The sequence below is a fragment of the Coturnix japonica genome, chromosome 12, assembly GCF_054131305.1.
Source record: "Coturnix japonica strain WE chromosome 12, WE-NBRP24, whole genome shotgun sequence".
Taxonomy (NCBI): Eukaryota; Metazoa; Chordata; class Aves; order Galliformes; family Phasianidae; genus Coturnix; species Coturnix japonica.
In genome coordinates, this window is record NC_140674.1 from 7921046 (window position 1) to 7948623 (window position 27578).

The 27578-nt window shown below is 40.8% G+C and overlaps 1 protein-coding gene across 1 annotated transcript in view; it reads right to left on the reverse strand.

Moving 5' to 3' along the window:
• The window catches only part of EPHA4 (EPH receptor A4), a 231670-nt gene that overhangs the window by 194954 nt on the left and 9138 nt on the right, over positions 1–27578 (reverse strand). Inside the window, exon 2 of the mRNA XM_085513542.1 lies at positions 3878–3995. The gene's annotated coding sequence lies outside the window, so the exon portion shown is untranslated. The remainder of the gene's footprint in view (positions 1–3877; positions 3996–27578) is intronic.

Genomic DNA, 27578 nt, shown 5'->3' on the forward strand with positions numbered 1-27578 from the left:
CTGCCAAGTGTTCATAATTCAACAGATGCTCACAAGTCTTGGTGAAAAGTATTCCCTGTAGTCAGCAGCAGGAGGCAACCCAGATCAGCTCCCAGAACAACCCTTTGTGGTGCACAGACACATTCAGAGCTCTCTGAAACAGGGAATTTGTCTCCTTTCAAGTACTTTTGGCACACTTCTTTGAAGACATCACTTAGCAAATATTAAACACATTCCTCTAATTTGGGGAAATAAAAATTAATTTTACCAACAGAGATGGAATGCAGAGAAATAGCTAAATCGCTGATAGGAAAGAAAAAGAGAAATAATCCCTATTCGTATCTCAGGAAGAACAGCAGTGGCTTAATACGGTGCCTCACTTTCAGCCTGCTGTTTCTGGCTCAGTGGTGACTATGAAGAAAAAAGGATTCAAAAGAAAGCTTCAGTACTGAGACTCCAGTCCCGGGGCTACCTACCAGTAGAGATGCTCAGAGCTGAGTCACAGACATGATTTGTACCTGGGCTGGTCACCGAAACAAGTGAGATAAAATTGTGATGTAACGCTGGTGTGCGAATGTACTTTAGACAGCATTAAGGTAATTCAGACATGAGAACTGCTCCTGTTGGAAACACTTCACCAACAACAACTGCCTCTTCACTATAATTTCACGCAACCCCAGAGAACTTCTCAATTGGAATAGAACCATTACTCATTTGGCATCACATTCTTTTAGATGTGTAAAATAAATACAGCCAGTTACCATGTATTGCAACCAAATTCACACAAGTTGGAATTCCCAGTTCTATGAGAATGCTTTAAAATAGTTCTATCTCACCATATTCACAAAATAGAGAGAACTGACATTTTGATCTCTTAAATATTGCCTAAGTCAAGAGAAGATGAATATGTTGGTTTTGAAGAGGGCTGCTGTGCTCTAGTGTTTCCCATAAGAAACAAGCAATTGACATTTTAGAACTCCATGTATTTCACGGACATTTTATCATAGGCTCCTCAAACTCAGATAAATGGGTGCACTTATCATCAGCTTCTGATTTCCTTTGTGCACTGATAAACTAGTCTCCATACTACAGTGTATATAAGGGAATAAAGCAAAACAAAAAGCAAGCAAGCAAAACAGTTTATATTAAACAAAACTTTCTGAATTCAAATAGATTAATTTTAAGAGTTAAACTACTACAACCTTTAAGAAAACAATCCAAGGCAAACAGTCCTTTTACTCTTGATGGGACTGGTCCCAACTAAGAGAAAACACTGATTTTGCCAAGACTGCTTTCCAGCATGAAGTGCAGAACAGTACCTGCTCGCCGACAGCCTGCATTACACACCAGCACAGATAATAACGCAGCGGGGCTTTTGTTGTATTAAGAACTGCCCTAACCAGGTCATGTTTTTGTACCTCACCATTCAATAGTGTTTTCTGATTTTGTCAGTTTAATCTGATTATTGAATTTAAAGTGTGAAACCATCATTCCAACCAGGAAGGAACAAAAGTAAAACGACTCCCTCAGCGCTGCTAGTTCACAGAGCCCACATTCAGGAATTTTCTTCCCAGCTTTGCAGATTGCAGAATTACATAAACACACCAGGATTCTCGATGCTAAGACAAAAATACAGTAAAAATATTTGAGAACCTCTTTGCTAAACCAGAACTCACATCTTTTCTAACTTAAAAACATGCATGTTGGTTTTGCTTCTCAAAAAATTGTATTCAATCTGCTTAAAGTGATGCAGAATTAATAGGAAAATCAAGCTGGAAAAGATCTCTCCACAATGATCCACTCACTTAAAAAAAAAAAAAAAGAAAAAAAAAGCAAACAACAATATAGAAGAAAAATCCTCTAAACAATCAAGCTTGATAGGCCTCTAATTTCTAATAAACACATAGAGAAAGATTTGTCCCACTTAGGCAATGATTTTGAATCTATTATAAAAATGCCAATAACACATTTTCCAGACAAATGCGTTTCCAATTAGAAGTTTTCAAGTCATGGGAGGATTTTTTTATTTCCACCAATTACTCCTGAAACCAAAATGCTCCTACTTCTCATTCTCATCTCATTAACACAGGGTTATCAATCACTGCAACGTGTGTTGGTATTTGACATACAATGATCTAAACACACAAACTTAAGCAAGATAAAATTCTGAGACCCTACCCTTCCACTTGGAATTTTATTGCCATAGCTGCTGTTTGAAATTATATCTTTTTCTTTATTAATATGTTTTAATTTTCTGTTCAGTGAGCTATTAGAGTAAATTAAATCATTCGGCCTTTATACTCTCTTGAAACAGAAAATATTGAATTAAAAATATTTACGAAAGTAAAAGCTATGGATTCTGATGTTCTGTATAATTTGAGAGGTTATTGTTAAAGCCTCAGGAATCAAAGAAAAGTAGCTTTATACGGATCAGTTTAGTTTAACGTTAAATTCCAATTATTGACCAATTGTTTCTTGTTTAGCAACAGAAGTACAGGAAAAATGAACAGCCTTCAGTAGAATCGGACAGAAGTATTATGTAAGTCTTATTTACAGAGTGAATGCAAGTCATACAGTGCTCAAATTCCAAGTGCACCTTCAGATTAAGAACTAAAGTGGTCTTAAATGGAATTTTGCCTTTCTATAAGATCCTTCCTTAAGAGAGCAAACTTCACTTATGGTACTAAGGTGTAATCTCAAATGAAAAACAACACCTGCAGCAGATTTCTGTTAGACCCCAGGATAAACAAAGATGGTACTGTGCAGTATAATTTTCAAACATATTTTGCTTACACAGGGAACCAGGTGTTTTTTCTGTTTAGGGAATAATCAAGTGGGAGTCACGATGTCCCCAAACCTGTATCTATTGGTTAAAACAAAGACAACAGATGCATCAATATTGTGATTATTGATTTTGTTAGATTAAATGCTCAGTTTCTAAGGAATTTTTTACACCTCGACTGTCAGCTGTATCAACAAATTTTGCAGTTCTTAAGAAGTCCATTTGTAAACAGTAACATCAGCATTTACAGAATGAATCCTTCAATAAGCAGCACTCTTGCTCCATGCCAGTGTGGGGCTGCACAGTAGTGTATGCTCACTAGCAACCCACACCCTGGCAGCTGAGTTTGCTTAGGACATCCTTCCCAAAGACATTCCATTAATTTCTATAGAGGAAATTTGCTTTTTCACACCAATGCAAGAAAACCAAACCAGTCAACCTTTGCCTAAAGCAGTTACAACTTCACCTAAAGAAAGAGAATAATCACTATACATCACGTATGGCCAGAAGGAGAGAATAAGGGCATTTCCCCCACAGGCTGCAGAAACTTATGAGGCTACAATGACTATAAACCAAGATATTCTTGACACATCTTACACAGTTTTTACATTGTCTCTGCTTCTCCACACTTCTGACACACACGGTGGAGCAAAAGTGGGCTCCTTGGAGTCTGTTCTACAGACAGATAATTGTTTCAAGGGGCTCCAAGAGAGCCTGGAACTAATCTAAAGCTGGAAATCTTCAGGTTTCCTATGCACTGTTTTTCTAATTACAGCAGAAATAAACACTTTCCTCCTGGCATTTTCCCATCAAACACAATAGAATTACTAATTCCAATGTCACTGTCCACTCGTTCTGCATAATCTCACTCTTGAAGCAAGAGAGAAAATTATCATGTGTTTCATTTAGCACAAACCAGGCCTCTGCTCTTTCTATACATCAAGTAGGTTTGCTCATTACCCTACCTGATCCAAAAGAATTATTGAACTTGTTTATCAAAAACACTTGCTATCGTGAGACCAGAGCTTGGCAGGAATCAACAGATATTGAGCCTTTCATCGGATGACTCCCCCCCATGCCCCTGAAGTCAGCAATGACAGCAGCTCTGCCACCTACCACATGAAGCACCAGGAAGATCCAGGCTCCTTCGCTGTCTTTGTCCAAGCTGAGCTGCCTGATGAGAACCAGATTCACCCTCTACCTTCTGAAGACAAGCGGGCAGAAAACTTGTTTCCTACAAGAGAAGAAAGAATTGGGGTCAGCTTTGCTACCAAGTATTGCCAGCTTCAGCCAGGCCATGAAAACTCAAAAAGCAGCATGTGTGGGAAACCAGGACAGAGGGAAACTATTAGTCAGCTCATTTCAGTAGAATGTAGTAGTGCTTTGGTAAAGATATTCTATACTCCCTACAGCTGCTAAGACAAGCTCCCCCAGAGCTCCAGCTCCTCAGGCTCGGTACAGTAGGAGACCCAGTCTTGAAGTCCCACTGCCTGCTGCTCCCCAGCTGCCAGCCAGCAGCAGGAATGCCCTCAAACACAGCCCTGCAATGCTGTGCCTGGCTGTGTCCCAGAAGAACCAGCTCCACACCATGCAGGGGGGAAAGCACTGGGAAGCAACTTCCCTACAGATACACCCCTCAAAAAAAAAAAAAAAAAAAACAAAAAAAAAACAAAAAAAAACCCACATTTTTGGGTACGTTTATATTTATGCCATCAGAGCCCTCAGGGGGCAGAGACTGAAATGATCACAAGGCAGTTTTCCCCTTCTCTGTGTGGCCCGCAGCCAGGAACACACCAGCCCCACACCAATATTTTGCTTCATTTGAAGCAAGCTGCAGTTTGACCAGCTCTATCCTTTAAAGGCAGGGATTTGCTGGTTTTAATCTGTTCCAGACAGCAAATGAATTGAAAACAAACATCTACGTTCCTACATCAACTTTGTGAGTTTTCTTGGCTTGTCCTAAAAATTAATCCTCTCTCTGTTTTCCTACCAGCCTGGATCCCACACATTTACAGCCTCACCTAAAACCTCCCTAATTCACCTGGTCTCTAATCCACCAGACCTCCAGCACATAGAAAAAGCCTCCAGCTAATATCCTCTCAGATATGAGAGTAACTTTCAATGTATTAAGATTACCAGTAACAAAAGCATTAAAGCAGACATTTTAACTACTTCTTATACATTCAGGCATATTATATTAAACATAATAAATACTAAAATTCAAAAAGGGAAAGAGAAAGAATGCTACCAAATAAAAAGATGGTTCTATCCCACTAGAGTTATACAGAGTTCTCCTTGTAAGAGAATTTTTCAAGACAACCCTTATTCTCAGAAGTAGGGCTGCTAATGGGGCTCATAAAGCTGTCTGTGGCTAGAACAGCACCACTGCTCATCCTCATTTTTTGTCCCGATAAAGTCACAAACACATGGAATGACTTCTCGCTCACCCACTGACACACTGCTACAAAGGCTGCTGGTCAGAGGAAGAGAATAAACTGGTAACTACACCTGCAGAAAGTAACAGGCTTAGCATACAGCACAGACAACTTCAGTTCAATGTTAAGAGAAGCTTCACAGCAGGGAGGATAACTGAGACCACCAAGAGACTGCTCATCATTGCTGTCATCAGAGGTTTCTCACTAGAGCCAGAACTGCATTGCATAGGAATGCATTGTCACTCCCAATCCCACCCTCTGCAATTCCATGTACCTACATGTGATGCAGGAGTCACGGCTGTTAGCTAGTAGGTGTTATGGAGCATCACTAAGCATGACGTGAAGCACCACTGTGTTAATTAACGTGTGGTAATTTAGGAGTTCTGAGAAGTCCTGGGAAGATGTGGACTGAGGTGTGAGAATGAGGCAAACACACACTCATATGATCCATGACTCTGCTCCATTTCTGCTTGGGCCTCTATATTCCTAGCCTCACAGCAAGGTAAGGAAAGAGTGAATGACAAAGGTCTGGATGCTAGGTTACAGCTGCTATTTAATAGAAGGTTCTCAGTTCTATTCCTAGTTCTGTCAATTTACAGCCACCAGCAATCACTACAGTAAAATGCTTGGATTTAAAAAAAATAATTAAAAAAATAAAAATACAAAAAAAGCAGAGTCCAGCAGAGGACAGCATAGGGAAATAAGCAAGCAAAAAACCTGCACTCATCATAGATTCAGTCTTTGAAAGGAACGATATTTGTTCTGCTGAAGGTGCTTAACTCCTAATTCCTGCAGAGCTCTGCCCTTCCCCTGTTTGGTCCGCACCCTAAGACAAGTATGCTTCCACAGGGCTCTTCACCCCATATTGGAAATTTGGCTTTTTTAAAATAGTATTATTCCAATTTTAATTCCTGGGGGGGGGGGGGATAAAATATCTCATCTTGAGCCACACTCCGACCAGTATTTGGGTCCAGCAGGAGGATGTAGTGTCTGTTTGCCATTCAGAGACGGCATGCCAGCAAGTAGATCGCCAAAAGCAAGAAGTCAGCACAGCCTGCATAACAGCGAATACCCGCTGAAAGTCCCTCCATCCAGTGACTACCTCCTCTGCAAGTCACATCAACCTAAATGAGACAACGGAGCGACTGCGGCAGTACGAGGAGTGCAGCGCTCCCAGAACAGCCCATCACTGAACGCTAGGGAGCAGCGTTTCTCCAGCAAACGAAGAACGCTGACCGACTATGGGTGTTTTTTTTTTGTTGTTGTTTTGTTTTCTGTTCTAGCTCAGAAAAAGCTATTCTTAAACATTTGAAATGCAACACATTGAAATGCAACACATGAATGCACAGGTGTAAGCTACAGCCACACACATCTTAAACACAGTATTTTCTACAATGCCATGTATGTCAGCATTTAGACAAAGCTTTTGTGCAGATAAAATGGGTAACGCTGATAACATTCAGCACTCACTCTTCTCTTGCCTTTAGTACCCAATAGAAAGAAGAAATTCTGCAAGTCCCAACAAGCAATATTCTTTATTTCGGAGTTCCCGTCAGCTTCTTGGTGGCAGAACTAATGAAACTCAACTCACATCTCCCCTGTTCCACCATACAAAGAAGCGTAGAATGAAGCAAATATCTAATTTACATAATTTTACTTCTACAGTAATTATTATATGTGAGGAAACATTTACTCGAGTGTAAATATGAAGAACCACAGCTATTTGGTATGAAGTATGGAAACAGAAGATAAAAATGAGGTTCAAGGGAAGAGAAAGGTTGAATAAAATAAGTTGTCTCAATTATCCGCTCGTAGAAGCAGGGATGTTAAACATCCCCAGATTTCTCAAGTTTCAAAGTTAAACTTTTAATTAATTCTACAACTACAACATACACTTCTCTTACAGTCTGTTGAATGTTTTACTTAAGTCCTCTTATGGCAAATGCAGATAGCAAAAAACAAGCAAGCAGCTATTTTCTAAGTGCTGTGGGGATTTTTAAAGCGTGAGCAAAGAATGTGAAGCTTCTTTTGTCATTTTCTTCCTCCTCAGCAATCTTTGTGCTGGACAGCAGGAACTCTGAACCAGAGCATCACTAATCTCTATTTATGTTAAGTATTGTTTTCTTCATTTTATGATGGCAATTAAAGCCTTTCAGCTAGTGCTGATCAGAAAAAGAGACAGTACACAACCACTTCCCAAGTGAATAATGAAGATTAAGTTAAAACATCCCACAATAAATGCCTTTTCATACTTAAAAGACTGAAACAGGTTGTGTTTTGATTTTATGTAGCAAGCAACAAATCTCACCAACTTTATCAAGATGTTTTGATAAGGGTGAAATAAAGTACGCATTATTTCTTTTAGTATATATCTATGCTTCTGTGGTTCAGAAATGCCACTTCTCAGTAACTGCATTAAACTTATTACACTCACAAAGTCCTTCATCAGCTTCAAGGCATCCTCACCCAGAACTTAGAAACACAGAAGAGCTTGGATGAGGTGTGCAGTATCTCAGTCTTAAAGGCCTTTCTCCAGGGCTTCCACCTCTCCAATAACTGCTTAATGCAAGACTGTAAAGTACGGTTTACCCCTCTCCCATTTTACCATCAGTGTCGTTTTGCAATTAATACAGGAGTGCGTTTTGCATCTAAAATATCAAAGGCCAGATAACTGACAGATAAAATTATAGTTCTTCATTGCCCCATCCCAATATACAAAAACAAGATGTCTTGCAAGTTTATCAAGGAATATTTGAATTTTTATTCTGTTTCTTTGCAAAGTCAATATGAAAGGTGTTGCCTACAGCTCCTTTTACCAATGCACACAGAATGTAAGGATAACAGAGCTTTCCACACAGGCTTCCTAAAGGCAAGGAAGACGGTAGACCTGACACACATTTTGTTTCATACCTTTTCACTTGCCAGACAGAGAGCAAAGCCCAATGAGAGTCTTTCAGTATCCCCTACAGCTCTCCCAAAGCTCAAGGATACCCTGTCAGTCTCAGTTCTTTGAGTAGCAAAACACCTCAGAATCAGCATCACAGAATGCTGCAGTATATTACAAGGTCTTCATTTACTTTGGTGCACACGAAGTTAAAGGATGTGTAATAATTGTTACAGAATCAATGCCCAAACATTAGCTTTTTTACTTGTAACTTCTGATTTCATTCCAGCAGTCTTTAGGACTTCTGTCACTGTGGGTTTTCCTTTAGATAGAAGGTGTGTGTGTGTGTGTGTGTGTGTGTGTGTACAAAAGAGTTCAGTCTTTTTGACATCTGAAAAACACTCTGGAGATGTTCACCTTTCTCTATCAACTGAGAAAGTCCCAGAGATACTTTCTTCATGCTGTAGATCCTTCACAACATCTAAACTAAGATGGGATCACAACACCATGTCATAATCTCACTGTAGCTAGAAGCAGAAGTCACCGTGTGTTGTGGATTGCTTATCATGTCCATCAATATCCAAAATCTGTACAACAGAGCAACAGCACAGGAGTAAAGAGGATGCCATCTTATCAGATGAAAAGGAACACAAGCCAACCAGATACCACTTATAAAGAATAAGCATCAAAAATGACAACTGAAGCCAAGAGTCCTGGGGGAGAGTATGCTGCTTTGTCCTATAATTAAATTCACTCTTTCTTTGCCAACCTCCCTAATCCTGTTTCGAGTGGGAGTCATTTTCTGACAGGGAAAATAATACATATGGAATCCAACAAGTTCTTTCAGGCTGAGATGAGCAGGAGGGTAGGGTGGGAAGCAGGGCTGGCTTCTCAGGGAAGCAGGAAGTGAGGCATCCCTGCAGCTGAGAAGCTCAGTTGTTTGACCTCGAGTAGCCTTATCCTACACCAAAAGACATGGGAGCCTTGCAAGCATACAACCAAGGCTTCTGAAGTCCCAAGAGCTTTTCGGAAAATCCCAAGTTCAGCTTTGAAACTGGATATCTTTCTTGAGTCCCCACCATTTTTTCTTCCATGGTTATGGAAAGTCAGAGAAGTAATTAAATTGCCCCCCCCCTCCCCCCCCCCATAAGCAATACACATATCATGTATATAGAGACAGATGCACTAAATCCTGCATGATTCTGAAGACAGGGAAGCACATCAGTGCCTAAAACAAGCCAGCTGTCCTGGAAAAACTACCAAGATTATAATAAATGGATGTAGCCCAAAAACTGGGTTTAAGCTTACTCCTCTAAGTCAGCATACATGCAAACTTGGTCATGGTACATCTGTAGAAAAGCTCATCCCTGCTGGGTAAGTGCAAACAAAATACAACACAGTGGTGTGAGAGAAGTGGGTCAGACCATTCCCTGCTTTGCTCAAAGGAAGCTCAATAGAGATTCCTGTTTCTGACTCTAAGCAATGCTGACCATTAGCATTTTCCTGACGAGTTGTCAAAGTCAAACAAATTACACCAAAATTCTACTCCAAGAGCATTTCATCGAGAAGCCCCCTGCTGAACTGAGGGCTATCTGGGGCTTTTCCTTGAGTCAAAGTAGTTTGAGGGTCTTTTTGTAACGTCTGAGATCCTTTTGCCATGTTAACAAAACTTGAACTCCTTTAAAGACCATAAGATGACTCACTCAGATGACAATGAGGCAGAAAGGTCTAATTCAGATATATATATATATTTTTGCAACTATTAACCATCTAACAAATATGAAGCAAGAAGACAACTTGTTTTCAAGTTCTCACTGTTGCTTATTGAGTAACATTTGTTTAAGAGTTTTTTGGCATTTTTCCAATACAGTTGACAGCTAAATAATATATAATCTGGTTTTCAGCAAGACAATTACCACGTAAAACTGAATACACTGAAGCAGTAAACGACAGGTTACAACACCTAGAACAAGATGCCACACCTGAAAAAGCTAATATTACCCAAATAACTATTATCTGTAATCACCAGAATATGCTGAAATTATTGCTTTATTTAGTGAAGATTAAGCCACCTGTTCTTAAAAACACAGGCTAGGTATGTGTTTACTGCTCCCCTCAGCACCAAAGGGATTCCATAATCATTCCAGTAGCACATTATTGTTAATGATGCGTGAACCTCAAGTTCCAGGGCCAGATTGAGCACAGAGACAAATAATGTTGCACCAATTAAGATACTCTATCAAGTTACTCACACTTCTCAAGAAACAGAGAATCTGATTCAGCATCAGAGTTTGTAATTAGAAAAGTGCAAAACTAGATTTTCAGAGAAAATAATTTAAGTAATCTGAAGTGAAAAGTGTTTCATATTTTACACTGAAGTGAGCCCTCCAATTCCTCACTCCTGGCAAAATATTACTGAGAATCAATGAAGTTCTGATTGACAGAGAAACTTAACATGAGCCAGCAGTGTACTCTTGCAGTCCTGAAGATCAAACAGCATCCTGGGCTGCATCGCCAGGGCAAGCCTGCTAAGGGTACACTCAGTTCCACTGTTAAGTCACTGATAAAGATATTGAAGAGCATCAGTCTCAAGACAGACCCCAAGGACATCACTCACAACCAGCCTCCACCTGGACGCAAAGTCATTGACATCAGCCCTCTGGCTATGGCCTCCAACCAACTCTTCATCCACCAGCCTTTAAATCCATATCTTTGATTTAAAGACAAAGATGTGGTGGGGGACCATGCCAAAGGCCTTACACAAGTTCAGGTAGATGACAACAGATACCCTTTCTTTGCCCACTGATGCTATCTCTCCATCACAGAAAGACACCACAATGTTTCCCTTTATTCTAGTTACCAGGGACTTCACCTGACAGCATTTCAGATATGATGGAGAACAGATCAACCACACAAACCAATTCCCTCAGTACCCTGGGATGAATTTCATCTGGCCCCATAGGCTTTACACATTCAGCCTTGTGAAAAAGTCTCAGACTCGTTCTGTTCTTACACAAGGAAGGATTCTGCTTCCCCAGCCCTCACTAAGACCACATTCAGGGACACAAGAGGTGACGCATCATAAAACCATGATTATGAAAACAGAGCTGTTTGAATATACCATATGTGCCCTGTGAAAAGAGTCTAGTTACATTAAGATATTGTTACATACTGTAGAATTTTCTGAAGTTCTGTATCTGCTATGAGAATTACTACATTGTAGCCATAAATACATCTTAAATCAATTAAATGCATTTGTGCAGTCTTCAAAAACAAGGTATTCTATCATCTCAGCCATAAAATAAATATCTGGAATGAATGGAAAAGGGAACTGAACCAAAACCAGATCGCAACATCCAATAAGTATGGAAGAGTTTTGACCCAGTTTCGCACTTCCCAGCAAGCATCTTCCTCCCTAACAAGCCCAATGGCAGGTATGTGTACATTTGTAGTCATTTGCAGACAGATACAAGCAGGCTCCCCTGTCACTGCAAGCAGCTTGCATATTATTCATTTGGCATAAGCAGGACATGGTGCCAACAGCAACACACCTTGCCCTTGGGCAGCTCTCACCTCCTCAGCATGAGCCCCATGAGAGCTAAGGCAACACAGCCTCTCACCCAGGAATTGCACACATGGCTGAACAGCTTAAGAGCCTGTTTACATGCTGCCTCCAGGCCTCTCTTGTAACTCCTCTGCCAGACAACCCTGTACTCTCAGAAATCCCATCTTAAGCCCAATCTTAAACCCAAACTCATCTCTCAGCTCTTCTAAGCAGCCCTTTTCTGGGCAGGCAGAGCTGAGTTCAGCACACAGGTATGCTCTGTTCACAGTCCTGCACTCAGTGCTGCACGCTGTTTCACTGTGCTGTAGTTCTCCATGAAAGGCATTCCAGGTACACAAACCTTTTAATTCAAAACTGGTAAACTTGGAAACCTTACCTCTAAATTTTCATCCTTTATTTACAGGTCTGCAAACTCACTGCAAACAAGGGCAGAAGTGAAGTCCACATAGCAGGTTTATTTCTTGAGGGCTGAGGGGAGAGGAAGGTTGTAGTGGTTGGTTGTTGTTGTTTTATTATGTTCCCTGCCCTCGTGGCCAACTTTCCTATTCATTTGGTTCCACTCAATATCCTGTTTTTAAGCAGTGCACCTTCTAGGGGTGGTTGAGCCAGCACCACTGTCATCTAGAAGAATCACCACTTCTTCAGACTTCACCTGATCTGTTTGCTGTTTACTCGGATTTAGTTAGAACAGTTTCACAGGCTGGATTACTATTGCTAAAATAGTATACACTGATAGTTATCTGCAATTTGTTTCAGGGTGTGTAGACTGTCAAGTGATGACTATCAAAGCTTGATCATGTGTTAATTTTATGCACTGATGTATACTTTTACTGTGTTCATGTTTTACTTTATACATTAATGTATGGATTAATTCAGGAAAGCTTTAAATATTTCAATGATAGTAAACCTGTATTAACCACAGTATACTTGTCTAGAAGGGAAGTCCTGATGTTTCACATGACCATATTTCAGGATGCCAAATGAAAGCAGCTGCAATCAAAGCTTTTCAGAGTTTTAATGGTGGCTCCCAAAAATCAGCGATTAACACATCACTGTATGAGTCCCCAGAACTGCCAAGAGAGGCTTAAAAGACCATTCCGACCATCTCACTGCAGCTTCACATCCCACCTCGGGACAGTAGGTGGTGCTGTCTGACGTGCTCTCCCCCATCATTTCCTCCTCGCTAAAATACCTCAAGGCATTTTTACAATACACGTTGAGAAAAGTTACAACTGGGACCTTGTCATTAAGCATAAAATAAATATTACATGACATTCCCTGATTGTGGATCTGCTTCATTTCATGGTGTATTTCTTAGAAAACCACCTCCTTACAAAGTGTTTGTCCATTCAAGATCAGAAAGCAGTTACCAAACATCTGGCAGAATTGACATCTGTCGTAACTTTGTAATGAGGACACAGCCCTCCCAAACATTTTAGGGAAAATGAGCCCGTTAAGAAATGATTGCACATATTGCAAGGTTTTTAAAAGCACAAGAACTAATTCCAATTTGCAGACCGTAGTACGCAATCACTACAGAACAAGATTAGCTCTTAAATCTGACAAATCATTTGTTGAACAAAAAGCAATAAAAAGCAAGCCATATGTTGAAAGAGATCCCAGATTTTAATAATCTGACTTTCTACAAGCTAATACCATATTCATAATTGACTTTCATGTGTTCATGTAGGTTTTTTTCCCTCCTATTATTAATAAAGCACCAATATCTGGCTTGCTGGATGCTGCCTTCTGATCCCATCACTCCCTTCACTGCTTTGCTCAGCCATGGCTTTCAAGCTTCTTCTCTTCCCTTTGAAGTCCTTCACAGAAACAACGTTCTTGTGCTGTCACTCCTATTTATAATTATGTTTTCCCTTGCCCTTAAATGATTCAGTAGTTACATTAGCCTCACAGGTAGATGGGGCACAAACAAGACTACGAGACGCCTTTCTTCCTCTGGGCTACCTGCAAGGTCTGTAATATCACTTTGGTCCTTCAGAACTTTAAGGTCTCCCCGTGAACAAAATGCTTAGCCAACAAAAAAAAACCAACATTGGACAGAGCAGCCAAAACACACCTGTTCCAAAATTGAGAATGGCTGTATTTCTGTAATATTTACACTTATAAGTGCCATGAGCTCAAGACACGGACACATGGTAATATTCAAAAACATTCTAGCATGTCAGTGGACTATTTCCATGCTTGAGAACAGGCGTGCAAAAAAGCCTTTACAGGGCTGACTGCATGGCTTAACTGTCCTCTGCACGTTCCACGCTATTTGTGCTTCCTAGGCTCAAGAACAGCTCAAGCAGTCAAAAGCAGCTGAACTTTTAGATACAAAATTCCTTTGCATGTCAACACAAAACAAAAAGCTCCAACCAAAAGCTTGTATGGCTGCAGTGAAACAAATCAACAATATCGCATAAGGAAACAAACAAACAGGAACCAAGTCTTGCACGCAACTTGTTCCAAAACACAAACAGGTTTTGTTTTCAAAATATGTATTTTTCCACAAACAAAGTCCTCATGCATTAATTCCGTATCCAAGATTACAGACATTTGTCAGCCTCCCCACTGTGCTTTCCCTCTCTCACTACGCGGAACATTTCAGCAGTGAAAGTATTTGGAATCACTGGTGTCAGAGCACAGAAAACAGCCCATTTCTTTCCATGCAGAGAAATGACAAACACAGGGATGAGCCGAAACAGCAGGGACGGCAGGAGGAGCCCCAGCGGGAGGCACTGGGACAAGGGGACACTGCCAGCACAGCACAACTGCTGCTGTCTGCAGAAGGGCTGGCAGTGGGGCTGGGCCTCCAGCAGCACCAGCTGGGAAACTGCAAGCACAGTGCAGCGCTCGTAGGCATTCCACAGCTCTAGTCCTTCTTAAAACAATGTATTTCCCCTTGTTTTTCACTCTCATAAATAAAAGAGGCTATGTTCACTGTCTGAGACAGGGACACATTTTTCAACTCCCAGAAGCAGCTGCAAGGAGACACAGCTGTTCTTCCCAAGGGGCTTCACAGAAGGAAGCCAGCTTTAAAATTAAGCCAATCTCCAATCTCTTCTCAGGATATGCACCAAATTAGCAGGGGAGGCCTGGCACCACCTCACAGTTCCTGCAGGCCCCCCTAGCAGCCTGGTACATTTAGCATCACAGGCAGCTTCAATCAGCATTTCTTCCGTAGCTGCCTGGAGAGCAGCCACCTCCAACCAACTAAACTGCAGGTGACATCTCCACAGATAACTGCAGGAACATTGGCTGCTTCTCCCATACAGACATCCTGTTCTCAATAGTCAGCCAGGCCATGCTCATGCTCTGCAGGAAAACTTGTGGCAGTACACCCAGATCCCCCAGGAACACAGACAAAACTGTAACTGCTCAGCACACTGCAGGCACACATGTTCACTGGCAGCATGGACACAGTCATTCACACCACCTCATGCTCTCCTGGGTAGCTAAGTCCTATAGTGCAGCTCACTGTATGGCACAGGAATGAGCTGCAGTATCAAAGCAGCACCTCTTATTGAGGCCCACCATGCTTTGTCTCCAGGTCATGGCTGACAAGCACACAGTTCCTCCTCTTTGCTTTGCTGAGACAGGAGCATGTGAAAGTTGCTGCATTTGAGCACGCTGCAACTACCTCATTCTGCAGCCCCCACAACTCCTTGGCAGGGCACTATTTGTCACCCTATCATGGGAAGGGCCACTGCTATATTAAGATGATGCCGGTCCCAGCCCCAAAACCTCCCACAGCATCCCAAAAGCTTAGGCAGTCATTTCCCCACAGTTTCATTCTTGTCTGTATTCTACTTCAAGATTTCCTTCTAAAAAAAGAAAAAAAAAGCATGAAACAGACATAGTATGACCAAAGGTTTTTAACTCAAGTATTCTGACTGGTAGCAAGCACAAAGGTTTTAAATACTTGCGTTAAAACAACATCCAGCTCTACACAGCACCCTCCACTTCCTCACCCTGGAGCACATGCTGGGATTCAGTTAATGTGCTGGCAGGATTTCAGACACCCCCATAACACATCTCCCTCCTCTCACCAAAGCCCACTCCCTGGAGAACAATCCCTTCTCCTCCCCTAAGGTGTCCCTCCCTCTGCTTCTCCCAAACTTCCTCATGTTCCCAGCTCTTACATCACTGCCAACTGCTTGTCCCATTCACCACTACTTCCCGCTCCTCAGAGAAGGCTTTAAATTATTTCCTTTGTTCTTCAGCATCTTCAACACACCCTTTAATGACACAGGCAGCTTTCTTAAAATCCGAGCTTGTCACGCTAGTCTGCCCACTCACCAGCAGACAAACACAGCTCCTAGGAAATGTCAACTTGGAAAGCCACAGCTCTGCCCCATTTCTGACCAGGCTGCTCTGCAGCACTGCTGACCACACAGCTGCAGGACAGTGTGTGCCAGGTGATAGAGAGCAGAGCTGCAAGGTGCTGCAGGTGGCAGAGAAGCAGAACAACCCCTTCTGGAAGCAGCACGCCATCTCTTTAATGGAAAGAATGGACAAATGCAAGCAGTCCAAATGTGCATTTGCACACTACAGACAAACTCACAAAGCTAAGCCCCTTTGGGGTGGTGCTGCAGATCCTGGGTGCCTGCCTACCTCTCTCAGAGGGGATTCCCACCTGCCTCTAATTTTTTGTTCCAAGATAGAAGGAGGTAGTTTCTATCTTGGCCAAACTGGCAGATTCCACTTAAGAATGAGAACAAAAAACCTTCAGGATTTTGTTGAATCCAATTAGTGAGAAGCAACTTGTACATCTGATTCTTGTTAAGTGCCGTTTGAGTTCTCCCCAGAAAACCATTGAAACTAAATGGCTGTGACATTTGATCTTTATAGTGAAGGTGTAGGGTTAAATTTGCGTGTTCTGCTAACCTTTCATCTCCTGATGATTACATACCTTCTTTAGATACCAAAATGAAGATCTTGAGTTCTCATCAGACCCCTGTACTCTATCATATTCAGGAACAATCCCACTACACAGACTCTGATGTTGGTATCTTCACTGAACAAAGCAAGCATCAGTCCTGAGGTTTTCTGCAAGCTCACTGCCAGCTGTAATAGTACAGAGTAACTCAAAGGTACATTATGCATAGCTTGGCTTTGCTCAGAACAATTCTGAAGCTGACAGTGACATGAAGCTCCTTGGACTGTGTGTGGCACTCCAGCACCTGCAATGCAAAATGCTGTAAGGAAATGTGCTGATGGGATCTTCCAGCTGGGAGAAGGAAAGCCAGAAGGGAATTAAAATGAGAGTGGTGAACTTCTCCTTAGTTAAATCTTAAACCTGACTCTGGGATGATATTTGAAGTATGAAGAGCATATTAAGAGTTTTATGTAATTCCATATTGTTTACAAATGGTTAATCCTGCAGAAGGACTCTAAGTATTAACTGTGAAGTCAGAAATGAATTTGTAACTTCCATAGCTCGTCCTACCAGAACATCACAGAGATGAGAATAAAGGAAGAGTTTCTGCTTCCGCAAATACAGAAATATTTATAACTGATCTACCAATATTATGTCCTGAGAGGAACATGCATCTGCCAGCATCACTGCATGGTAACTAAAAAACACGAACACCAGATACAGAGTATGGTAATGAAAGAGCAAGAATGGAAGACTTGGGCCTAAGCATAGGCGCATTCTCTTCTCATCCATCTCTCCAGGCTGAAACCCCTCAGACACTTCACATCCCAGTTCTGTTCCAGGACGCAAAGCTACATGAGCTGTAAGTTGCACACAGGACAGCTGAGGCTAATTGCTATAATGGATCTTTGCTGGCTAAAGCACTCACTGTGAAGTCATTCATGCAAGACCAATTTCAACATTAGTTTTTTGGTTTTTTTTTAAAAAAAAAAAACAAAAAAACTTTCTATGTTAATGGAGACTTCTGCAAAGCAAAAGAACAAGCAATGGCCACGTGTCGATCAATAAAGATTTGCTGAATGTTGGGGGGAAGATCAGTCCTCTAAGAAAAGCATCGCTTACGCCTGACAAGTGTCTTCAGCGGCCACCAGGAGTCAGGACAGCCATGAGAAATCTAACGAGGCTGCTCACAGCTGCAGAGGTACCACCTCACATGGAACTGCTTTACCTCGAAGAGAAATTATTCACTGCAGCTCAGTCTCACAATCATTCCAGCCAGCAGAAGAACTCAAAAGCTCCAATAAGGCTTTCCTGGGAGAATGCACTGGAGTTTGTCCAGGAAAACATTTGTGATCATCAAGTTGTGCAAGAACTGTAGGCTTCCACCCAAATATAGGAAAAAATCTAGATAGATGTCAAGGAACAGGACAGAAAAAATCCTTGTTCAGTAGCTCCTTTAGTCAAGGCTACCTGTGTACTAAGCTGTTTATTCCATCGGTGCAGAAGAGCTGTTTCTCTGGCAGCCCGACTCCCAGTCTATCTGCAGACAGCTGCATCACTTCTTTAAACCTGCACTGGTCAACCACCCAGGAGAAGGGGCTGGGAAAGGCTCTGGTGAGAAGCTCTGAACTAGAAGATACAGAAGAACTTCAGAATGTAAAGTGCAGAAATGATTAAAACCTTCACTTTTTTTTTTCCTTAATGTGACTGCTGGGATTCATTACCCTGGGCATCTCCCATGTCATGTGAGAATCTCTTTGCCTGGGAATGATGAGGCTGTATGGGGCATGCCACCAACTGCTGATGAGGCGATTAATCAGAGCGCAGCTTTTTTCCTTCCCCCTGCAGTCTCTTAACTTTTTTTCCCGGAAACTCAGCACTGCTACCTAAGCCCATGTTAACTTGTCAAAGCTCACAGTCATCTGTTGCAATCCCACCAAGTACATGGGTAGCAGCTAGAACATCTTAATACAAATTTTCTTCCACTGCTCAAATATAAGACATTCAGTACCTTTAGAAAAGTGCCTTTTTCTGTCCTCAAGGGAGATAGTCCCCCATGGGCCATTCAAATATACGCAGAAGTTTTACAGATGCCCATTTGTGACAAGAGTGAACTAATAAAAATATTCTGTTCTTTTTATGGCAAATATTTCTGAACATTCAAATATCTAACACTGACCCAGGCTTGGCAAAAATGAAATCATACCATCTGCACTGCTATTTTTCTGTGGAAATGCCATTTGAATTGAGGAGTCTTGTTGGTTCACGAATGTTGCCTGCCCTTCCAAGTGACTGTGCTGTACCCACTGTACCTTTCACAGCCATATTCCCAGCAAGAAATAATCTGGAATATTAATTTCACTACTACAATACAGTTTCAGGCATTTGCACAAGACTAGACAGGCTTTAACACGGATTTAAGAGGATTTTATTTCTATTAGATGAGAGCACCTACTGTAACTGTAGCCTAAATGCAGCTCAGATCTGGAGTCTCAGCAAATCATACCTTGCCAGTGAAACTGGTGTCCAAATTCTAGCAATGCTACTAAATGAATGTTTTACTTCATCACATAATTAAGGAAACGGAACAAGAGATTTTTCTGGTGGTGATAATTTGCTCAGCCACTACAACTATATCCTGCTAGGTTCCAGTGTCCAAAGGAAAGAAAACAAAGCTGCCCAGGCTTCCAGGTGAAGTGCCTCCACCACAACCTCACTGCATCTTAAAGCCACATGCTACATCATACATTGCAACTTGCAGGTGGGCTGCTGCCTTCCAGAGGCACAAGTTGTACTACAGCAGCACAGCCTCTTTAAAGACTTCTCTACTCAAAGACCTTGAAAGACAAGCAAAGTACCCCAAATCCCACTACTGGTTTGGAAATGGATTTAATCACTAAAAACAGGAAGGATCTGAATTGCATTTTACTAACATAAAGATCTGTGGTTTTTTTTCCTGTTAGCAATGCAGGCCCAACAAATCCAACCTCCTGAGACAAAACCCATCATTTTGAGCTTCACCATCAAATCTGACTCAAAAAAGAATTCTCATCAGAGCTGCTCAAATACAGCCAGAGTTTGGAATGCACTTGGTAAAGCAAACAGGGTGGCAGGAAGAGCAGTTGTATTACTGCCCTCTGAGGCAGATCCCAGCATACACAGGATGGCAGCACAGTATTTGCAAGCTCAGTTTCAGCTTAGACGATCTTATCACCATCATCCTATCCCCATTAATCTGGATTATCATCATATAGAGTACCTGTTTGAAAATCTTATCAAATGCATTAATAATTTAGTATCAAATTTTCCAGACACATACTTTTTTTTTTTCAGTAGGCCTTTTGTTTTTCAGCAGTACAACTGGCACAGTTCAGTCTCTCAATTCAACCACCAGAATTGGTAGCATCCACTCTGGTCTCAGGGTCTTGGTATCATCAGTTAAACTACGCATCCCAGCCTTCAAACTTCATGTTGAACATCAATGCAAGACTTTAGGATTTTAACAAATATGTGGAAGGAGTGAAAATAAATAAATAAATTCACCTCTATACTTTACCTCTTTTAAATCATCATTACCTAATTTAATTCATCATTTTCTGATTTTACCACACTTAAGTCTGATACTAAACAAAAACAAATGAACACATTTTGTTCAATAAGTTCAGGTTTTGTTTTTTTGTTTTTGGGTTGTTTTTTTTTTTCCATTTTTACAAGACTCTTCCTAAGTGAGATTTTAGTGAACACAAATACTGTCATCGATTTCTCTCTGCTTTGCAGTTTTCTTACACCCTGTGAAAAGGCTCAGGAGAAAACCCTCTGTGTCTATATTTTTTCAGCTTGTGTCATGACAGCTTGAAGGGAAAAAAAAATATCCCAGTTCCCCCTCCAATGAGGAAATAAAATAAACATCTCACCAGAGCACCAAAGCAAGAGCTGAGGTTAAATGCCAGCACTTTGCACCTCTGTTTTGTCCTCCTAAAACCACAAAGACACCAAGATTTTCTAAATCAGCAGAGGTACTTCCATGGCAGAGGGGAAGGAGGTAAATATTATCACTGACATCCAGGGAAACAGATCCACAAGGACTTCTTTTGAAAGATCCCTTACTAAACTCCAAAAGAAGCGTTGACAGCCTGCATCACTAAAAACTCAAAGGGCACTTATGAAAAAAGAGCCAGCTTCAGTATCCAAATACACTGCAACAGCAGTTGGTCTTGTTTACTGAGAAAACATGATTTCCTATCACTTGACTTGTCCCTCTCTTCCTTTCTGAAAGCAAGCAGTGGAGTGCACACCCCATGTCCAAATGGCACCAGCCAAAGCCCAAGAAAACTTAGGACTCAAGGCAGCCTCCAATTTCACAAGATAAAATGCTTGCAGTTCTTCTACCTAACGTGGAGTTTCAAAGCTAGACAAGAAGTAGCAATATTGGTACAATTATAAACAACACTACTCTTTCACTTTATAATTTACTGAGTGCTAAGACTTTCCTTTTGTTTTCCTCGTACAAAGAGGAGTTTATGACCAGTCGAGCACCAAAGACAAGTTTGAACTACATGCTCTAATAAATCAGGTGCCAGGACCTGATGGAGAAAAGTTAGGAAGAATACTGAAGTCATTCTTGACTTACACCTGGGGTCCACAACCTACTCAAAAGGTTTTTGACCTCACAGCACAACATTTGTTTTCAAAGCCGGCCACAACAGCAACAAAAGGGGAGGTAAGGAGGGAGAATGTGAGCTGCTGCAGGTCCCATTTCACAGGAACCCACAGACTCTATGGATTTCCATGGTGGGGATCAATGAATCTGCATCACTTTTTGTCTATTAAAAAAAAAAAAAAAAACAAAAAAACACAGCCTATAAAACAGATCCTTGTTTTCTAGATATTTCTATTACAGAAAAAATCCTGTTAAGACTAAATTCAATCTTTTTGTTAAAAACTGACCCTTCTAGATTACAAGATTGGTGTGACTGAAATCAGCATTTGAATATAATCTAAATTTATATAGTGTATTTGGTCTCCACATTTCTTTTGCTGCATTCATTTCTATCTGTCACATCAGTGCTGCATTTGACCTTGGATACTGCAGCTTTGGAATATATTTTTAAGGCTCTCCCTCTGGCCATAACTAGAAAAAGTTGTTGGTTTTTTTGTGGTCTCCTGTCCTACACAAGGCAAAGAACATGGACCCAATAATTCCACAAACACAGCAAACCAAACAGTGATCCCAGAAGCTTATGGAGAAGGTTCCACTGAAACCCACAGAAGACAAAAGCAGCAATCCACCTGTAACTGAAAATGTATGCCAACATCTGTCTGAACAGTGCTCATTCAGATACCACTACCCAATTCCTCCTCTGTTATTGCACTCAATTACTGCTTTCCCGTTCTTAATATAGGTTTCCTTTTGCAACAACTTATTTTTTCCACTAACTTAAGACATTATGAACAAAGAGGTTTGCTGGACTTTTGGCCCAAATACTCCCTTTGTTTAAGTTTTATTGAAGAGAGAAAACTGTTGGGATTTTTTAAGGAAAAAAAAGAAAAACAAAGGAAAATGACATCTTGACATCTTTTCTTTTGACTTCCAGCTAACTGGAGAAGCTGCGCTCCTGACTTTTATTTAAAAAAAGCACCTGCAAACATTTTTCTCATCTTCTCCCATTAAATCCTACTTGGAGCATCACAGAATAACCCTATTGCTGAAGTGATCTTTGCTCCTTGCAGGAAAGATTGTTAGAAAAGGCAATGGAACATGATTGCTTTTTTTAAAGCAAACATAGAGTTTATAGGAGAAAAGTAAGTTCCCCCTTGCCTTTACTCATTTCTTGACCAGGGTCTGTTTTTCTGAAGCCAGCAAGAGATAAGTCCATATTTCCAGTAATAGAGTTAATCTTGCATACAAATTCAGTGTATTTTTGATATCTTAGCATTAATTCTTGCTGATATTAAGAACACAAGAGCCCCGTATTATGAAAAGCTGAAGACACAAAATCTGGAGTTTCTGTATCTGTATTTACCACACAGAGGGGCCAGCCATTTCAAGGCTGCCAACACCTCACTTTTGTGCTTCAAGAGACAAAATGAAAATTCCATTATCTTGTTAAAACACATAGATACCTATTAGCCAACATTACCAACTTAAAATACCCCTCTGCCAGGTAATTCTGTCAGCACCTGGAGCACCCTCATGCTGGGTTAAGGAATATTCCTGCTAGTATTACATGGCTCATATTTGCCATGAATTCATAATTGGATAGTCTCAAAACAGCTCTTTTAAGGCAGGAAGGAATCATTACTTATAAAAATGTATTCTCTGTTGTCAGGCATCTGAGTCTGGTGATTGCTCCTTTTATCTCTGTTTCTTACTGACTTATATCCTAACTAAGTCACTTATATGATTTTCTTACAAATGCAAAACACAGTGAGGACCTAGAATCCAAGACTTGCTTTTATTGCCTGTCCTTTATTGTTGAGTTTGAGAGATAAAATAGAAGGGAGCAAGTTCAACAGAGCCATGAGGGAAAGAAAGACATCAGTTACACAGATTACATCACTGGCTGATTTCATCTTCCCAAAACCAGAATATATTCTATTGAGTTTGATGTGCCAGGACCAGAAATTGGGAAACATATCAAGACAAATATTTTAAAAAGCAAGTACGCATTGTTGCTCTGAGATAGGATTGTTTAAAATATAAACAGCTAAGCAAATAGGAAACATATTGCCTGAAATACATGAAATGCAACACACGGTAACCAGCACAAGTGAAAATCAAGCAGCCGGGTTCTTGCTTGGATCTTGTTAGCTCAGCTACTTTGGCATAGAATCATAGAACCATTGGCATCACAAAGCTTTGCCCTTTATATGAGCCAAAGATTTGGCCCAGATGTGAGTACAGATAAGGGATGATTTATCTTAAGCAGTATGGAAGCCCACCATGCCAGTAAAACTCCTTGTCTGCATTCACCAATTCTTTTCCCTTCCCAACAAAGCTTCCTCAACTCCAGATGAAACAGACTGTGATCCACAGCACAACCACTCATCCAGCCAGAGCCAGTAGGAATTGCTGCATATCCATACATTATCCCTGATTTAATGCAACTGACACTCCTGAGTCATTTGTTCCAGGGGAGCAATAAAGCTTTACAGAGCTGTAAGAAGGCTAAAGGTATGCAGCTCTTCTCTCTCCCTTTCTCCAGGATGCAGCACTTGTTCGTTACTTGTGTCACTGAAAATCTCCTCCAGAAAACAGTTCCTGTGGGCTCTGTAAGTCAATGCATCAGACACAGAGAAGTGAGTGGAGAAAATTATTGGTTCCTCTGCACTATGCCTCCCCTGACCTATGGCCAGTGGGCTGGGAACACCACAGAACAACTTCACACCTGAGTAACAGCACTCAGATCTGACCTAGCTAGATCTGCAAAAGAAGCCCAAGAAAATAGCTGCTAATAAGATCACCCTGCTCTACCTGCCCATCGCTGTAGCTGCTCCCACTTGCTGTGCTGAAAGGGCAGTCCTGCCAGTGTGCCTAACTCAGGTTAGCTCAGCAGCAAAGATTTATTTCCACGCATACCAAAATCACCTTAAGAACAAAGCTACTCTAAACAAGCACTGTACTATATGTGCAGTAAAGAAGGTTCACACATGTACACCAATAAGTTGTTCTAATTTAGTTAGTGCTATAAAGAAGGCAGAATAAAGTAAAAGATGGGGCTGTATCCCCACTTGGGTAGCTGAGATGTGTGAAAAACCAGCATCCAACATAAATAAAAGCTGCCAGTTCAAAGGAGATGTGGAGTTTATTTGTGGAAGAAAACAGAAGCTGCAGCCACCAACTGAACTTGTAAGTTCACAGTGGTGATGGATTGATGAGAATTTTTCAGGGTTAATAAGGGCAGGCCTCTGTGGGCCAATAAACTTCTCTCATCTTGTATACATTCTCCTGGTATGTAAACTAACAACACTAGACAGTCAAAGCAGAGGGGAAAAAAAAAACAAAAAAAAAAACACATATGATGAGGCTCCTTGGTTCCTCAGTAGGTTGCTTCCCCTTGTCGTGACGTTGATGTGATGAGCTGTGGACCCTGTAGTAAAGCCTGTATGTAAAACACTGGAGGGCAACACACTTAGTTCTGACCTAATGATGAAAGACAAGAAGCAGAAGTTGAAATTAAAAGTAAGGAAACAAATATAAGAGCCGGAGGTCTTCACCTTCCTCCCTTCTTTTCTTGGCAATGAAAAAACAAAAGTTGCAAAGAACATGACATCATTCAAATAAATGAGTAATCAAACCAATCCAAGAGTAATCAAACATCCCAAAATTCAGACCTAGCGAAAGGAATCAGATCTTTACGTACTCCTGGGAAGCTGGTCATCATTAACCGTGAAAAAGAGACTAAGGCAAGCAGCCTGTAGGTACGGGAAAACCAGCAGAAGACACACACCTTCTGGCACAGAGAGGGAAAGAGCAGGTAGAAAAAAAGTACTGAAATTTCTCGATTATAAAGAGGAGGGAATGGCAGGTGATAAAAATCAGCTAAATGTTTGGATGATAAAACCAGACCCCTGACTGATTTGCAAGGAAAGGGGCACTGTACGTGGTTCTTCAGTGGCAGAATTTGCCCCTAGATAGAAGTCTGAAGCCCCTGTCCGAGTAAAGAATACTTTCATAACTGAAACCAACTGCAAGTCAGTGTAACATAAATGGGCTAACCAGATTACATGGCTCACAGCAAATGTGAAACAAGGATTTCCAGAGGTCCATCCCCAGCTCCAGTCTACCCAGAGATCTATCTCACCCATGGTTAACATGCTCCAGAGAAGATGCTGCTGAAAGCCTCCTCTGTTAGCTGAACTCTCTCTCAGATTGGGAACATTATCTGAACACAGTTTTTTTTCCTATTAAATTCAAAGCATAATAAGTTTTACATTGTAAGGAGCCTACAACTTCAAAACGTAATCCAGTTGCCCAATCAGCTGTATTTTAAACACTTAGCATGGTAACAGAAAGCCGTTCTAAAGTCATTAAAAAACACACTGTGAAAAAGAGATTCGGTGACCACACTTTCACAGTTGATTCCAATTTTCTGTAACAAGGAAAGTGTTCTTGGAAATATGATTCTTATTGTTACTTAACGTTGATGAGTAACTCAACCAAAACTAATTAGCTTGAGAATGGAAAAGTTGTACACGTGAGTTAGGCACTAGAAGAAACACTGCTGTAGGTCACCCCTTCTCAGTGGGGAATTCATAAAAAAGGCAGATATTCTATTTTTGGAGTCTATAAGAAAAAAACTCTGTGTCCTACTGCATATTTACCTTCTCACTTTCTAATAACAGAAAGAGGAGTGTAAGTGCAGTGATTTTAAGAGGACAACCAGATGGGTGAAAGAGCCATTTCTCATTTTCAAAATGTCTTCAAAATGTTTATGAAACGTAGGTAATTTCAAGAGAACTTTAATTGGCCCAAGTACTGCAAGAATTATATATTCAAGGGATTTACACCACCAAGTAGGAACAGTCTAAGCCATCTTCTGCTTTGGCTTTGATCACACCATGGACTGGATTGTGAACAAAACTAGTCCTAAGATCAAGCTAACCTCAGTATGTCAAATTACATTTTGGTGAGGAGGCATAGAACTAGCCAACAGCTATTAGATACTGAGCAAACTATCTTCCCATATTAAGAGTACTTCATCAGTCCTCAAGAACTAAAACAGATGCAAACCAGTGTCACAGATCTCAAAAGAAAAATTAAATATACTTCTTAATTCCCCAGGTAATCACTACATTGATTTGGTTTAGCATATAAAGGATTATATTATGACTATGAAGTAATTGTAGAAGAGTAGATTATTTTTCTGTTCCATATTGCTTATTTTTTCCATGTATAGACTTCATCTTTATCAGGTTGATAAAACAACGTACAGATATGTCACCGATCTAATTAGTGGGCAGAGATCCCAGAAGAAGATTTATCAGTCTTAAGTGCTTTTAAAAGTTAGTTTATATACTCAGAAGCACTCCCCATTTAACTTCATTAACCACAGAAAGTGCCTAAATAAGGCTAGCGTTGCTTAGACTCCTAAATGCAAAGCAGGTAGTCTCATCCTAACTGACTGAAGGGGAGGAGGATGAAAAAACCAACATGTTCTCACTGGTACAGTGACAAAACCATATGGAGAATCCAGAAGCTATAAATCAGTTATACATAAGGCAGGCGGGTCATTTCCTTCATAGCCCCACCAATGGGGAGATGCTCTAACTCAGAACTGTTTGCGTGTAAAGTCATGACAGAAACTACAGGGAGACATTTTATAAATGACAAAGCTGGCTACAAAGTCATCAACTCTCAGTCTAACCTCATCCAGGGACATCTAGACCCTAGAGGGATATACAACTTGAGAAATTCTGAGTCAAACTATTGTTGCATTTTTTCCGGCCCCAAGTTTTCCACTTGTGGGTTTTCCATTTTTCAACAGGTTTTAAAGGTATTGTTTTCATAGCAGCTTTGTGCAAGAAGAAAGGAAGAAAATAAAAAAAGAAGAAAAGAGAAGGAGAATAAACTCCCAAGAAATCTGAACAAGCTCAACTAAATTTATAACAGTTGAATTGACACTGAATCACCCAGAATCTCCCATTGTTAATCAAAATACTGTTTTCCCCATAACAACCCTAAGAGATAGCTAAAGCCATGGATCCATCTCTATAAATTCAAATTTCGATGTGAAGAATCAAAGCAGTTCAAGGAAGCAGTGAACAGAAATTATGTATCTGAGATTAGCACGCCATCCAGCAATAACAAGTAACACAGGAACTCTAGCTCTTAAACATTCAAGGAAGGTAAAATCCAAGTGGACAAAACTGATGATGAACAGACATCATGGAAACAAGTCCAGATGCATTATGGAGCAGTGGGGTAGAAGCAGAGAAAGAGGTGTGCGTATCTGCCTGGCATTTGGGTTAGAGGAATTTGGAGACTTTTGGAAAACTCTGAGGTATCAAAGCCAGGCACAAAACAAATTGAAGAAATTTAACTCAAGAAG